The sequence below is a fragment of the Camellia sinensis genome, unplaced genomic scaffold, assembly GCF_055761805.1.
Source record: "Camellia sinensis isolate YWXY unplaced genomic scaffold, ASM5576180v1 Unanchor11, whole genome shotgun sequence".
Taxonomy (NCBI): Eukaryota; Viridiplantae; Streptophyta; class Magnoliopsida; order Ericales; family Theaceae; genus Camellia; species Camellia sinensis.
In genome coordinates this window covers 3,364,022-3,377,818 of record NW_028128989.1, presented here as the reverse complement: position 1 = coordinate 3,377,818, position 13,797 = coordinate 3,364,022, and positions in this window count along the sequence as shown.

Genomic DNA, 13,797 nt, shown 5'->3' with positions numbered 1-13,797 from the left:
CGCATGAGAAATTGTATGTAAACGCCGTATTTACATCTCTGCCTCTGTGCAGGAGAATCCGTATAGCTGTTCGAGTGTGCGAAACGTAACGCGCGAGAAATTGTAAGTAAACGCCGTATTTACATATCTGCCAGTGTGCAGGAGAATCCGTATAGGTGCTCGAGTGTTCGAAACGTAACGCGCGAGAAATTGTAAGTAAACGTCGTATTTACATATCTGCCACTGTGCAGGAGAATCCGTATAGGTGTTCGAGTGTGCAAAACGTAACGCGCGAGAAATTGTAAGTAAACGCCGTATTTACATATCTGCCACTGTGCAGGATAATCCGTATAGGTGTTCGAGTGTTCGAAACGTAACGCGTGAGAAATTGTAAGTAAACGCCGTATTTACATATCTGCCACTGTCCAGGAGAATCCGTATAGGTGTTCGAGTGTTCGAACCGTAACGCGCGAGAAATTATAAGTAAAAGCCGTATTTACATATCTACCACTGTGCAGGGGAATCCGTCTAGGTGTTCGAGTGTTCGAAACGTAACACGCGAGAAATTGTAAGTAAACATCGTATTTACATATCTGCCACTGTGCTGGAGAATCCGTATAGGTGTTCGAGTGTTCGATACGTAACGCATGAGAAATTGTATGTAAACGCCGTATTTACATCTCTGCCTCTGTGCAGGAGAATCCGTATAGCTGTTCGAGTGTGCGAAACGTAACGCGCGAGAAATTGTAAGTAAACGCCGTATTTACATATCTGCCACTGTGCAGGAGAATCCGTATAGGTGCTCGAGTGTTCGAAACGTAACGCGCGAGAAATTGTAAGTAAACGCCGTATTTACATATCTGCCACTGTGCAGGAGAATCCGTATAGGTGTTCGAGTGTTCGAAACGTAACGCGCGAGAAGTTGTAAGTAAACGCCGTATTTACATATCTGCCACTGTGCAGGAGAATCCGTATAGGTGTTCGAGTGTTCGAAACGTAACGCGCGAGAAATTGTATGTAAACGCCGTATTTACATATATGCCACTGTCCAGGAGAATCCGTATAGGTGTTCGAGTGTTCGAACCGTAACGCGCGAGAAATTGTAAGTAAACGTCGTATTTACATATCTGCCACTGTGCAGGAGAATCCGTATAGGTGTTCGAGTGTTCGAAATGTAACGCGCAAGAAATTGTAAGTAAACGCCGTATTTACATATCTGCCACTGTGCAGGAGAATCCGTATAGGTGTTCGAGTGCTCGAAACGTAACGCGCAAGAAATTGTAAGTAAACGCCGTATTTACATATCTGCCACTGTGCAGGAGAATCCGTATAGGTGTTCGAGTGTGCGAAACGTAACGCGCGAGAAATTGTAAGTAAATGCCGTATTTACATATCTGCCACTGTGCAGGAGAATCCGTATAGGTGTTCGAGTGTTCGAAACGTAACGCGTAAGAAATTGTAAGTAAACGCCGTATTTACATATCTGCCACTGTGCAGGAAAATCCGTATAGGTGTTCGAGTGTTCGAATCGTAAGGCGTGAGAAATTATAATTAAACGCCGTATTTACATATCTGCCACTATCCAGGAGAATCCGTATAGGTGTTCGAGTGTTCGAACCGTAACGCCAGAGAAATTGTAAGTAAAAGCCGTATTTACATATCTGCCACTGTGCAGGGGAATCCGTATAGGTGTTCGAGTGTTCGAAACGTAACGCGCAAGAAATTGTAAGTAAACGCCGTATTTACATATCTGCCACTGTGCAGGAGAATCCGTATAGGTGTTCGAGTGTGCGATACGTAACGCGCGAGAAATTGTAAGTAAACGCCGTATTTACATATCTGCCACTGTGCAGGAGAATCCGTATAGGTGTTCGAGTGTTCCAAACGTAACGCGCAATAAATTGTAAGTAAACGCCGTATTTACATATCTGCCACTGTGGAGGAAAATCCGTATAGGTGTTCGAGTGTTCGAATCGTAAGGCGTGAGAAATTGTAATTAAACGCCGTATTTACATATCTGCCACTGTGCAGGAGAATCCGTATAGGTGTTCGAGTGTTCAAACCGTAACGCGCGAGAAATTGAAGGTAAACGCCGTATTTGCATATCTGCCACTGTGCAGGAGAATCCGTATAGGTGTTCGAGTGTGCGAAACGTAACGCGCGAGAAATTGTAAGTGAAAGCCGTATTTACATATCTGCCACTGTGCAGGAGAATCCGTATAGGTGTTCGAGTGTTCGATACGTAACGCATGAGAAATTGTATGTAAACGCCGTATTTACATCTCTGCCTCTGTGCAGGAGAACCCGTATAGGTGTTCGAGTGTGCGAAACGTAACGCGCGAGAAATTGTAAGTAAACGCCGTATTTACATATCTGCCACTGTGCAGGAGAATCTGTATAGGTGTTCGAGTGTTCGAAACGTAACGCGCAAGAAATTGTAAGTAAACGCCGTATTTACATATCTGCCACTGTGCAGGAGAATCCGTATAGGTGTTCGAGTGTGCGATACGTAACGCGCGAGAAATTGTAAGTAAACGCCGTATTTACATATCTGCCACTGTGCAGGAGAATCCGTATAGGTGTTCGAGTGCTCGAAACGTAACGCGCAAGAAATTGTAAGTAAACGCCGTATTTACATATCTGCCACTGTGCAGGAGAATCCGTATAGGTGTTCGAGTGTTCGAAACGTAACGCGCGAGAAATTGTAAGTAAACGCCGTATTTACATATCTGCCACTGTGCAGGAGAATCCGTATAGGTGTTCGAGTGTTCGAAACGTAACGCGCGAGAAGTTGTAAGTAAACGCCGTATTTACATATCTGCCACTGTCCAGGAGAATCCGTATAGGTGTTCGAGTGTTCGAAACGTAACGCGCGAGAAATTGTAAGTAAACGTCGTATTTACTTATCTGCCACTGTGCAGTAGAATCCGTATAGGTGTTCGAGTGTTCGAAACGTAACGCGTGAGAAATGTTAAGTAAACGTCGTATTTACATATCTGCCACTGTGCAGGAGAATCCGTATAGGTGTTCGAGTGTGCAAAACGTAACGCGCGAGAAATTGTAAGTAAACGCCGTATTTACATATCTGCCACTGTGCAGGATAATCCGTATAGGTGTTCGAGTGTTCGAAACGTAACGCGTGAGAAATTGTAAGTAAACGCCGTATTTACATATCTGCCACTGTCCAGGAGAATCCGTATAGGTGTTCGAGTGTTCGAACCGTAACGCGCGAGAAATTATAAGTAAAAGCCGTATTTACATATCTACCACTGTGCAGGGGAATCCGTCTAGGTGTTCGAGTGTTCGAAACGTAACACGCGAGAAATTGTAAGTAAACATCGTATTTACATATCTGCCACTGTGCTGGAGAATCCGTATAGGTGTTCGAGTGTTCGATACGTAACGCATGAGAAATTGTATGTAAACGCCGTATTTACATCTCTGCCTCTGTGCAGGAGAATCCGTATAGCTGTTCGAGTGTGCGAAACGTAACGCGCGAGAAATTGTAAGTAAACGCCGTATTTACATATCTGCCACTGTGCAGGAGAATCCGTATAGGTGCTCGAGTGTTCGAAACGTAACGCGCGAGAAATTGTAAGTAAACGTCGTATTTACATATCTGCCACTGTGCAGGAGAATCCGTATAGGTGTTCGAGTGTGCAAAACGTAACGCGCGAGAAATTGTAAGTAAACGCCGTATTTACATATCTGCCACTGTGCAGGATAATCCGTATAGGTGTTCGAGTGTTCGAAACGTAACGCGTGAGAAATTGTAAGTAAACGCCGTATTTACATATCTGCCACTGTGCAGGAGAATCCATATAGGTGTTCGAGTGTGCGATACGTAACGCGCGAGAAATTGTAAGTAAACGCCGTATTTACATATCTGCCACTGTGCAGGAGAATCCGTATAGGTGTTCGAGTGCTCGAAACGTAACGCGCAAGAAATTGTAAGTAAACGCCGTATTTACATATCTGCCACTGTGCAGGAGAATCCGTATAGGTGTTCGAGTGTTCGAAACGTAACGCGCGAGAAATTGTAAGTAAACGCCGTATTTACATATCTGCCACTGTGCAGGAGAATCCGTATAGATATTCGAGTGTTCGAAACGTAACGCGTGAGAAATTGTAAGTAAACGCCGTATTTACATATCTGCCACTGTGCAGGAGAATCCGTATAGGTGTTCGAGTGTTCGAAACATAACGCGCGAGAAATTGTAAGTAAACGCCGTATTTACATATCTGCCACTGTGTAGGAGAATCCGTATAGGTATTCGAGTGTTCGAAACGTAACGCGTGAGAAATTGTAAGTAAACGCCGTATTTACATATCTGCCACTGTCCAGGAGAATCCGTATAGTTGTTCGAGTGTTCGAACCGTAACACGCGAGAAATTGTAAGTAAAAGCCGTATTTACATATCTGCCACTGTGCAGGAGAATCCGTATAGGTGTTCGAGTGTTTGAAACGTAACGCGCGAGAAATCGTAAGTAAACGTCGTATTTACATATCTGCCACTGTGCAGGAGAATCCGTATAGGTGTTCGAGTGTGCGATACGTAACGCGCGAGAAATTGTAAGTAAACGCCGTATTTACATATCTGCCACTGTGCAGGAGAATCCGTATAGGTGTTCGAGTGCTCGAAACGTAACGCGCAAGAAATTGTAAGTAAACGCCGTATTTACATATCTGCCACTGTGCAGGAGAATCCGTATAGGTGTTCGAGTGCTCGACACGTAACGCGCAAGAAATTGTAAGTAAACGCCGTATTTACATATCTGCCACTGTGCAGGAGAATCCGTATAGGTGTTCGAGTGTTCGAAACGTAACGCGCGAGAAATTGTAAGTAAACGCCGTATTTACATATCTGCCACTGTGGAGGAAAATCCGTATAGGTGTTCGAGTGTTCGAATCGTAAGGCGTGAGAAATTGTAATTAAACGCCGTATTTACATATCTGCCACTGTGCAGGAGAATCCGTATAGGTGTTCGAGTGTTCAAACCGTAACGCGCGAGAAATTGAAGGTAAACGCCGTATTTGCATATCTGCCACTGTGCAGGAGAATCCGTATAGGTGTTCGAGTGTGCGAAACGTAACGCGCGAGAAATTGTAAGTGAAAGCCGTATTTACATATCTGCCACTGTGCAGGAGAATCCGTATAGGTGTTCGAGTGTTCGATACGTAACGCATGAGAAATTGTATGTAAACGCCGTATTTACATCTCTGCCTCTGTGCAGGAGAACCCGTATAGGTGTTCGAGTGTGCGAAACGTAACGCGCGAGAAATTGTAAGTAAACGCCGTATTTACATATCTGCCACTGCGCAGGAGAATCCGTATAGCTGTTCGAGTGTGCGAAACGTAACGAGCGAGAAATTGTAAGTAAACGCCGTATTTACATATCTGCCACTGTGCAGGAGAATCCGTATAGGTGTTCGAGTGTTCGAAACGTAACGCGCGAGAAATTGTAAGTAAACGCCGTATTTACATATCTGCCACTGTGCAGGAGAATCCGTATAGGTGTTCGAGGGTGCGAACCGTAACGCGCGAGAAATTGTAAGTAAACGCCGTATTTACATATCTGCCACTCTGCAGGAGAATCCGTATAGGTGTTCGAGTGTTCGAAACGTAACGCGCGAGAAATTGTAAGTAAAAGCCGTATTTACATATCTACCACTGTGCAGGGGAATCCGTATAGGTGTTCGAGTGTTCGAAACGTAACGCGCGAGAAATTGTATGTAAACGCTGTATTTACATATCTGCCACTATCCAGGAGAATCCGTATAGGTGTTCGAGTGTTCGAACCGTAACGCGCGAGAAATTGTAAGTAAACGTCGTATTTACATATCTGCCACTGTGCAGGAGAATCCGTATAGGTGTTCGAGTGTTCGAAACGTAACGCGCAAGAAATTGTAAGTAAACGCCGTATTTACATATCTGCCACTGTGCAGGAGAATCCGTATAGGTGTTCGAGTGTTCGAAACGTAACGCGCGAGAAATTGTAAGTAAACGTCGTATTTACATATCTGCCACTGTGCAGGAGAATCCGTATAGGTGTTCGAGTGTGCCAAACGTAACGCGCAAGAAATTGTAAGTAAACGCCGTATTTACATATCTGCCACTGTCTAGGAGAATCCGTATAGGTGTTCGAGTGTTCGAAACGTAACGCGCGAGAAATTGTAAGTAAACGCCGTATTTACATATCTGCCACTGTGCAGGAGAATCCGTATAGGTGTTCGAGTGTTCGAAACGTAACGCGCGAGAAATTGTAAGTAAACGTCGTATTTACATATCTGACACTGTCCAGGAGAATCCGTATAGGTGTTCGAGTGTTCGAAACGTAACGCGCGAGAAATTGTAAGTAAACGTCGTATTTACATATCTGCCACTGTCCAGGAGAATCCGTATAGGTGTTCGAGTGTTCGAACCGTAACGCGCGAGAAATTGTAAGTAAACGCCGTATTTACATATCTGCCACTGTGCAGGGGAATCCGTATAGGTGTTCAAGTGTTCGAAACGTAACGCGCGAGAAATTGTAAGTAAACATCGTATTTACATATCTGCCACTGTGCAGGAGAATCCGTATAGGTGTTCGAGTGTTCGATACGTAACGCATGAGAAATTGTATGTAAACGCCGTATTTACATCTCTGCCACTGCGCAGGAGAATCCGTATAGCTGTTCGAGTGTTCGAAACGTAACGAGCGAGAAATTGTAAGTAAACGCCGTATTTACATATCTGCCACTGTGCAGGAGAATCCGTATAGGTGTTCGAGTGTTCGAACCGTAACGCGCGAGAAATTGTAAGTAAACGTCGTATTTACATATCTACCACTGTGCAGGAGAATCCGTATAGGTGTTCAAGTGTTCGAAACGTAACGCGCGAGAAATTGTAAGTAAACGTCGTATTTACATATCTGCCACTGTCCAGGAGAATCCGTATAGGTGTTCGAGTGTTCGAACCGTAACGCGCGAGAAATTGTAAGTAAAAGCCGTATTTACATATCTACCACTGTGCAGGGGAATCCGTATAGGTGTTCAAGTGTTCGAAACGTAACGCGCGAGAAATTGTAAGTAAACATCGTATTTACATATCTGCCACTGTGCAGGAGAATCCGTATAGGTGTTCGAGTGTTCGATACGTAACGCATGAGAAATTGTATGTAAACGCCGTATTTACATCTCTGCCACTGCGCAGGAGAATCCGTATAGCTGTTCGAGTGTGCGAAACGTAACGAGCGAGAAATTGTAAGTAAACGCCGTATTTACATATCTGCCACTGTGCAGGAGAATCCGTATAGGTGTTCGAGTGTTCGAACCGTAACGCGCGAGAAATTGTAAGTAAAAGCCGTATTTACATATCTACCACTGTGCAGGGGAATCCGTATAGGTGTTCAAGTGTTCGAAACGTAACGCGCGAGAAATTGTAAGTAAACATCGTATTTACATATCTGCCACTGTGCAGGAGAATCCGTATAGGTGTTCGAGTGTTCGATACGTAACGCATGAGAAATTGTATGTAAACGCCGTATTTACATCTCTGCCTCTGTGCAGGAGAATCCGTATAGCTGTTCGAGTGTGCGAAACGTAACGCGCGAGAAATTGTAAGTAAACGCCGTATTTACATATCTGCCACTGTGCAAGAGAATCCGTATAGGTGTTCGAGTGTGCGAAACGTAACGCGCGAGAAATTGTAAGTAAACGCCGTATTTACATATCTGCCACTGTGCAGGATAATCCGTATAGGTGTTCGAGTGTTCGAATCGTAAGGCGCGAGAAATTGTAATTAAACGCCGTATTTACATATCTGCCACTGTGCAGGAGAATCCGTATAGGTGTTCGAGTGTTCAAACCGTAACGCGCGAGAAATTGAAGGTAAACGCCGTATTTACATATCTGCCACTGTGCAGGAGAATCCGTATAGGTGTTCGAGTGTTCGAAACGTAACGTGCGAGAAGTTGTAAGTAAACGCCGTATTTACATATCTGCCACTGTGCAGGAGAATCCGTATAGGTGTTCGAGTGTTCGAAACGTAACGCGCAAGAAATTGTAAGTAAACGCCGTATTTACATATCTGCCACTGTGCAGGAGAATCCGTATAGGTGTTCGAGTGTTCGAAACGTAACGCGCGAGAAATTGTAAGTAAACGTCGTATTTACATATCTGCCACTCTGCAGGAGAATCCGTATAGGTGTTCGAGTGTTCGAAACGTAACGCGCGAGAAATTGTAAGTAAACGTCGTATTTACATATCTGACACTGTGCAGGAGAATCCGTATAGGTGTTCGAGTGTTCGAAACGTAACGCGCGAGAAATTGTATGTGAACGCTGTATTTACATATCTGCCACTGTCCAGGAGAATCCGTATAGGTGTTCGAGTGTTCGAACCGTAACGCGCGAGAAATTGTAAGTAAACGCCGTATTTACATATCTGCCACTGTGCAGGAGAATCCGTATAGGTGTTCGAGTGTTCGAAACGTAACGCGCGAGAAATTGTAAGTAAACGTCGTATTTACATATCTGCCACTGTGCAGGAGAATCCGTATAGGTGTTCGAGTGTGCCAAACGTAACGCGCAAGAAATTGTAAGTAAACGCCGTATTTACATATCTGCCACTGTGCAGGAGAATCCGTATAGGTGTTCGAGTGTTCGAAACGTAACGCGCCAGAAATTGTAAGTAAACGCCGTATTTACATATCTGCCACTGTGCAGGAGAATCCGTATAGGTGTTCGAGTGTTCGAAACGTAACGCGCGAGAAATTGTAAGTAAACGTCGTATTTACATATCTGACACTGTGCAGGAGAATCCGTATAGGTGTTCGAGTGTTCGAAACGTAACGCGCGAGAAATTGTAAGTAAACATCGTATTTACATATCTGCCACTGTGCAGGAGAATCCGTATAGGTGTTCGAGTGTTCGATACGTAACGCAGGAGAAATTGTATGTAAACGCCGTATTTACATCTCTGCCACTGCGCAGGAGAATCCGTATAGCTGTTCGAGTGTGCGAAACGTAACGAGCGAGAAATTGTAAGTAAACGCCGTATTTACATATCTGCCACTGTGCAGGAGAATCCGTATAGGTGTTCGAGTGTTCGAAACGTAACGCGCGAGAAATTGTAAGTAAACGTCGTATCTACATATCTGCCACTGTGCAGGAGAATCCGTATAGGTGTTCGAGGGTGCGAACCGTAACGAGCGAGAAATTGTAAGTAAACGCCGTATTTACATATCTGCCACTCTGCAGGAGAATCCGTATAGGTGTTCGAGTGTTCGAAACGTAACGCGCGAGAAATTGTAAGTAAACGTCGTATTTACATATCTGACACTGTGCAGGAGAATCCGTATAGGTGTTCGAGTGTTCGAAACGTAACGCGCGAGAAATTGTATGTAAACGCTGTATTTACATATCTGCCACTGTCCAGGAGAATCCGTATAGGTGTTCGAGTGTTCGAAACGTAACGCGCGAGAAATTGTATGTAAACGCTGTATTTACATATCTGCCACTGTCCAGGAGAATCCGTATAGGTGTTCGAGTGTTCGAACCGTAACGCGCGAGAAATTGTAAGTAAACGTCGTATTTACATATCTGCCACTGTGCAGGAGAATCCGTATAGGTGTTCGAGTGTTCGAAACGTAACGAGCGAGAAATTGTAAGTAAACGCCGTATTTACATATCTGCCACTGTGCAGGAGAATCCGTATAGGTGTTCGAGTGTTCGAAACGTAACGCGCGAGAAATTGTAAGTAAACGTCGTATCTACATATCTGCCACTGTGCAGGAGAATCCGTATAGGTGTTCGAGGGTGCGAACCGTAACGCGCGAGAAATTGTAAGTAAACGCCGTATTTACATATCTGCCACTCTGCAGGAGAATCCGTATAGGTGTTCGAGTGTTCGAAACGTAACGCGCGAGAAATTGTAAGTAAACGTCGTATTTACATATCTGACACTGTGCAGGAGAATCCGTATAGGTGTTCGAGTGTTCGAAACGTAACGCGCGAGAAATTGTATGTAAACGCTGTATTTACATATCTGCCACTGTCCAGGAGAATCCGTATAGGTGTTCGAGTGTTCGAACCGTAACGCGCGAGAAATTGTAAGTAAACGTCGTATTTACATATCTGCCACTGTGCAGGAGAATCCGTATAGGTGTTCGAGTGTTCGAAACGTAACGCGCAAGAAATTGTAAGTAAACGCCGTATTTACATATCTGCCACTGTGCAGGAGAATCCGTATAGGTGTTCGAGTGTTCGAAACGTAACGCGCGAGAAATTGTAAGTAAACGTCGTATTTACATATCTGCCACTGTGCAGGAGAATCCGTATAGGTGTTCGAGTGTGCCAAACGTAACGCGCAAGAAATTGTAAGTAAACGCCGTATTTACATATCTGCCACTGTCCCGGAGAATCCGTATAGGTGTTCGAGTGTTCGAAACGTAACGCGCCAGAAATTGTAAGTAAACGCCGTATTTACATATCTGCCACTGTGCAGGAGAATCCGTATAGGTGTTCGAGTGTTCGAAACGTAACGCGCGAGAAATTGTAAGTAAACGTCGTATTTACATATCTGCCACTGTGCAGGAGAATCCGTATAGGTGTTCTAGTGTTCGAATCGTAAGGCGTGAGAAATTGTAATTAAACGCCGTATTTACATATCTGCCACTGTGCAGGAGAATCCGTATAGGTGTTCGAGTGTTCGAATCGTAAGGCGTGAGAAATTGTAAGTAAACGCCATATTTACATATCTGCCACTGTGCAGGAGAATCCGTATAGGTGTTCGAGTGTTCGAAATGTAACGCGCAAGAAATTGTAAGTAAACGCCGCATTTACATATCTACCACTGTGCAGGAGAATCCGTATAGGTGTTCGAGTGTGCGAAACGTAACGCGCGAGAAATTGTAAGTAAACGCCGTATTTACATATCTGCCACTGTGCAGGAGAATCCGTATAGGTGTTCGAGTGTTCGAAACGTAACGCGTAAGAAATTGTAAGTAAACGCCGTATTTACATATCTGCCACTGTGCAGGAAAATCCGTATAGGTGTTCGAGTGTTCGAATCGTAAGGCGTGAGAAATTGTAATTAAACGCCGTATTTACATATCTGCCACTATCCAGGAGAATCCGTATAGGTGTTCGAGTGTTCGAACCGTAACGCCAGAGAAATTGTAAGTAAAAGCCGTATTTACATATCTGCCACTGTGCAGGGGAATCCGTATAGGTGTTCGAGTGTTCGAAACGTAACGCGCAAGAAATTGTAAGTAAACGCCGTATTTACATATCTGCCACTGTGCAGGAGAATCCGTATAGGTGTTCGAGTGTGCGATACGTAACGCGCGAGAAATTGTAAGTAAACGCCGTATTTACATATCTGCCACTGTGCAGGAGAATCCGTATAGGTGTTCGAGTGTTCCAAACGTAACGCGCAAGAAATTGTAAGTAAACGCCGTATTTAAATATCTGCCACTGTGGAGGAAAATCCGTATAGGTGTTCGAGTGTTCGAATCGTAAGGCGTGAGAAATTGTAATTAAACGCCGTATTTACATATCTGCCACTGTGCAGGAGAATCCGTATAGGTGTTCGAGTGTTCAAACCGTAACGCGCGAGAAATTGAAGGTAAACGCCGTATTTACATATCTGCCACTGTGCAGGAGAATCCGTATAGGTGTTCGAGTGTGCGAAACGTAACGCGCGAGAAATTGTAAGTGAAAGCCGTATTTACATATCTGCCACTGTGCAGGAGAATCCGTATAGGTGTTCGAGTGTTCGAAACGTAACGTGTGAGAAATGTTAAGTAAACGTCGTATTTACATATCTGCCACTGTGCAGGAGAATCCGTATAGGTGTTCGAGTGTGCAAAACGTAACGCGCGAGAAATTGTAACTAAACGCCGTATTTACATATCTGGCACTGTGCAGGATAATCCGTATAGGTGTTCGAGTGTTCGAAACGTAACGCGTGAGAAATTGTAAGTAAACGCCGTATTTACATATCTGCCACTGTCCAGGAGAATCCGTATAGGTGTTCGAGTGTTCGAACTGTAACGCTCGAGAAATTGTAAGTAAAAGCCGTATTTACATATCTACCACTGTGCAGGGGAATCCGTATAGGTGTTCGAGTGTTCGAAACGTAACGCGCGAGAAATTGTAAGTAAACGTCGTATTTACATATCTGCCACTGTGCAGGAGAATCCGTATAGGTGTTCGAGTGTTCGATACGTAACGCATGAGAAATTGTATGTAAACGCCGTATTTACATCTCTGCCTCTGTGCAAGGGAATCCGTATAGCTGTTCGAGTGTGCGAAACGTAACGCGCGAGAAATTGTAAGTAAACGCCGTATTTACATATCTGCCACTGTGCAGGAGAATCCGTATAGGTGTTCGAGTGTTCGAAACGTAACGCACGAGAAATTGTAAGTAAACGTCGTATTTACATATCTGCCACTGTGCAGGAGAATCCGTATAGGTGTTCGAGTGTTCGAACCGTAACGCGCGGGAAATTGTAAGTAAACGCCGTATTTACATATCTGCCACTTTGCAGGAGAATCCGTATAGGTGTTCGAGTTTTCGAAACGTAACGCGCGAGAAATTGTAAATAAACGTCGTATTTACATATCTGCCACTGTGCAGGAGAATCCGTATAGGTGTTCGAGTGTTCGAAACGTAACGCGCGAGAAATTGTATGTAAACGCCGTATTTACATATCTGCCACTGTTCAGGAGAATCCGTATAGGTGTTCGAGTGTTCGAACCGTAACGCGCGAGAAATTGTAAGTAAACGTCGTAGTTACATATCTGCCACTGTGCAGGAGAATCCGTATAGGTGTTCGAGTGTTCGAAACGTAACGCGCAAGAAATTGTAAGTAAACGCCGTATTTACATATCTGCCACTGTGCAGGAGAATCACTATAGGTGTTCAAGTGTGCGAAACGTAACGCGCGAGAAATTGTAAGTGAAAGCCGTATTTACATATCTGCCACTGTGCAGGAGAATCCGTATAGGTGTTCGAGTGTTCGATACGTAACGCATGAGAAATTGTATGTAAACGCCGTATTTACATCTCTGCCTCTGTGCAGGAGAATCCGTATAGCTGTTCGAGTGTGCGAAACGTAACGCGCGAGAAATTGTAAGTAAACGCCGTATTTACATATCTGCCACTGTGCAAGAGAATCCGTATAGGTGTTCGAGTGTGCGAAACGTAATGCGCGAGAAATTGTAAGTAAACGCCGTATTTACATATCTGCCACAGTGCAGGATAATCCGTATAGGTGTTCGAGTGTTCGAATCGTAAGGCGTGAGAAATTGTAATTAAACGCCGTATTTACATATCTGCCACTGTGCAGGAGAATCCGTATAGGTGTTCGAGTGTTCAAACCGTAACGCGCGAGAAATTGAAGGTAAACGCCGTATTTACATATCTGCCACTGTGCAGGAGAATCCGTATAGGTGTTCGAGTGTTCGAAACGTAACGCGCGAGAAGTTGTAAGTAAACGCCGTATTTACATATCTGCCACTGTGCAGGAGAATCCGTATAGGTGTTCGAGTGTTCGAAACGTAACGCGCGAGAAATTGTAAGTAAACGTCGTATTTACATATCTGCCATTGTGCAGGAGAATCCGTATAGGTGTTCGAGTGTTCGAAACGTAACGTGTGAGAAATGTTAAGTAAACGTCGTATTTACATATCTGCCACTGTGCAGGAGAATCCGTATAGGTGTTCGAGTGTGCAAAACGTAACGCGCGAGAAATTGTAAGTAAACGCCGTATTTACATATCTGCCACTGTGCAGGATAATCCGTACAGGTGTTCGAGTGTTCGAAACGTAACG